The 3,417-nt window shown below is 42.9% G+C and overlaps 1 protein-coding gene and 1 pseudogene across 1 annotated transcript in view; both read left to right on the forward strand.

Moving 5' to 3' along the window:
- LOC112069843 (globoside alpha-1,3-N-acetylgalactosaminyltransferase 1-like) overlaps positions 1 to 3,384 on the forward strand; it is a 51,065-nt gene extending 47,681 nt beyond the window's left edge. Inside the window, exon 5 of the transcript XR_011475464.1 lies at positions 3,356 to 3,384. The gene's annotated coding sequence lies outside the window, so the exon portion shown is untranslated. The remainder of the gene's footprint in view (positions 1 to 3,355) is intronic.
- On the forward strand, positions 902 to 3,282 carry LOC112069845 (globoside alpha-1,3-N-acetylgalactosaminyltransferase 1-like; annotated as a pseudogene).
- Positions 3,385 to 3,417: the final 33 nt, after the last annotated feature.

Genomic DNA, 3,417 nt, shown 5'->3' on the forward strand with positions numbered 1-3,417 from the left:
AACTTAAATGCAACCAATAGCATAGGCCAATAAAAATAGTGAATTCACAGAACTTAGGCCTATAATATGAGGAGGAAATAAGAGTCCACCAACTTTCCAGTGGCAATCACCAATTCAAACAGATTTGAACCGTAATGATATTTTTGAAATGTTGCCCAAATACCTTCTAGCTGCTGCCCSCTGTTCATTGACAGCCACAACTCAACAATCAGCTGTTTTGTATTTTCCGCATTGGCTGCTACCAAGAAATACTATAGCAGTAAATGAACAGATTACATTCACTGATATAAACCTGTCTCTGTCACACCATGATCTGTTTCACCTGTCCTTGTGATTGTCTCCACCCCCTCCAGGTGTCACTTATTTTCCCTGGTGTATTTATTCCTGTGTTTCCTGTTTCTCTGTGACAGTTCGTCTTGTATGTTTTTCAAGTCAACCAGCGTGTTTTCCCATACTCCTGCTTCTATTCTCTTTTTGCTAGTCCTCACGGTTTTGACCCTTGACTGTTTTCTGGACTCTGTACCCTCCTGCCTGACCATTCTGCCTGCCCTGACCTCGTGCCTGCCTGCCACTCTACCTCCTGGACTCTGAACTGGTTTTGACCTTTTGCCTGTCCACGACCATTCTCTTGCCAACCTCTTTTGGATTGTTTAATAAATATCAAAGACTCAAACCATCTGCCTCCCGTGTCTACATCTGGATCTCGCCTTGTGCCCTTATAGTCTTCAAAATAATTGCATAGTTTTCACAGACCCACCACGGACCAAGTAAATCTGTGTGGAAAGGCGTCCTTTGGTCTGATTTATCAAGGAACTCAGACAAAATTCAAAGAAGTCAAAGATGAAATTAACTGCAATACACTGGTCTCAAATATATTAGCATAACTAGGCTACACAGAACCATGGCGGAGCCATTGTAAAAGTATAGGCTTTTTCTCGTATTAAAACCAGTGGTGTAAAGTACTTAAGTAAAAATACTTTAAAGTACTACTTGTTTTTTGGGATATCTGTACTTGACTATATATATTTTTGACTACTTTTACTTCAATACACTCCTAAAGAAAATTATGTACTTTTTACTCCATTTTCCCTGACATCTATAAGTATTCGTACAAATTTGTATGCTTAACAGGCCAGGAAAATTGTCAAATTCATGCACTTATCAAGAGAACATCCCTGGTCATCCCCACTGCCTTTGGTCTGGAGGACTCACTAAACACCTGCTSATYGAATGTCACTTCAATATCTTGGGCATTAAAGTCATATTAGCTGACGTACTTTAAGTGTCTGACACATCAGTGTGGGGAGCTTTGATATATTAGGAGGCCACACTGACATTAGTGTCTGATACATCAGTGTGGGGAGCTTTGTATATTAGGTCACACCTGAACTTAGTGTCTGCATACATCAGTGTGGGGGAGCTTTGATTATATTAGGAGGTCACAACTGACATTAGTGCTCTGATACAATCAGTGTCGGGGAGCTTTGATATATTAGGAGGTCAACCTGACATTAGTGTCTGACACATCAGTGTGGGAGGCTTTGATATATTAGGAGGTCACACCTGACATTAGTGTCTGATACAATCAGTGTGGGGAGCTTTGATATATTAGGAGGTCACACCTGACATTAGTGTCTGATACATCAGTGTGGGGAGCTTGATTATTAGGAGGCCACACTGACCTTAAGTGTTGATACATCAGTGGGTGGGGAGGTGTAGCCTAATACACCACAGCTTGTTCAAGGTAACTTTAATTGCGCAGTACCATAGAAGTATTGAGGATCATACATGGCTCTGGTCTGTACAACACGCCAGGCAAGATCTTTGTTCTGTTTCTCTTCAATCGACGTACTGATGTGGTGTCAGTGACCCCGTGGTTGCACACATCGTCCTGGGAGGCACTTTGACCCTTGTGCTAATCGACAAGATCTACAAGCCCATGACTCTCACATAGCAACACTGTGTTTGCTGTTGGAAAGTGAGTACAACTTTTGACAAATATTCAAAAAGGGAAGTTGAACTATCAATACTTTTTACAACATCAACTTATAAGGACATAAGTACCTGATGTAAATGGCAGGTATAAAATGTTATGACGCTGTAGGATTCCATGGCCTTGAACAGTAAATATTGTTTATTCATGTAATTATCTAGACTGTATACTGGTCAGAAAGTGGTATTAATTCCTCATTGAGAATGATGAATGCAGTTTAAGGGGGATACTCAGTCAATTGCACAACTGAATGCATTTCAAAAAATGTCTTAGACATTTAAACCCAACACTCTGATCCAGAGAGTGCAGGGGAGCAAATTGATGTTGGGGTTTAACTGCTTTGCGCTCAGGACAGAACAGCAGATGTTTCCACCTTGGCTTGGTTTCAGGATTTGAACCAGTGACCTTAGGTTCTGGCCAACATCTTAACCTCTAGGCTCCTTGCCACCCCATAGTTAGAGGTGTGATGACATCAAAATCCTCAGTTGCGACTCCTGCTGTTGTTGTCCTTAAGCAAGGCACTTATTAATCTTTGATATGTATGCCGTTTTAAATACTGACAGATACGTCAGATGTTATCAAGATTTGTCTGGAGACAGCAGAGAAGCACTTCATGGTCCGGCTTTCCACGTGCCCCAGCTACATATGTTTTTCACTGATCGTCCAGATGTTCCTTCAGTGAACCTGTTCATACGGTGGGGAGACATTTGAGTGGTGGATCCAGATTCGGGTTCCAACGTGGCAGGAGATTCAGCCACGGAGGGATGGAGTTATCCAGACCACATCGGAACTCAGATCAGAAAGGGAGGCGACTAAATTTACTGTCTGGAAGTAAGACAGCAAGTTCCACGCTCGGCTGGGGGTCGAGTCTCTTGGAGGCTGGTTTGCTGTGATACACCCAGGCTAGCTACGAGCAGTCGCGTGACCGTTACCGTACGCACGGCGTCTAGCCTCGACTGCGTACATCCCTATGGATGAAGGGAGCACTATACTATGGCGGGGCTATAATCGGAGGATTGTGGGAAGATAGTGTAACACACTGAACAAAGGATAACTGTCGGACCCGGTTTTGAGGGGATGCGGGGATATCCATCGAGGCAGCCTGAGCAGGAGGAGAGCACCTCAACAGGTACCTGCTCGAAATAAGCCCAGCAAGTGTTGTCTCAGAGTAACATGTGGCAAGACATCAAAGGCAAAATCCAACAGGTCAACGTCATTCGCTTTTCTCAGCGGGTCAGTTAAAAACAATGGCTGAAGTTCGTCCAATGTATAAAATGGTGTGCTATTAGACGCAAGAAGAAAAACTTAATTTAGTCTAGCGGAAAAGTTATTTGAGTTTAGGTTTAGAGAAACGAGGTTAAGTTATAAATGTAGGTATAGTTTGGACTGGGTGTAATGGTTGGGTTAGGTTAGGGAAGAGGCTG

This window comes from Salvelinus sp. IW2-2015, unplaced genomic scaffold (assembly GCF_002910315.2).
Source record: "Salvelinus sp. IW2-2015 unplaced genomic scaffold, ASM291031v2 Un_scaffold1131, whole genome shotgun sequence".
Lineage (NCBI taxonomy): Eukaryota > Metazoa > Chordata > Actinopteri > Salmoniformes > Salmonidae > Salvelinus > Salvelinus sp. IW2-2015.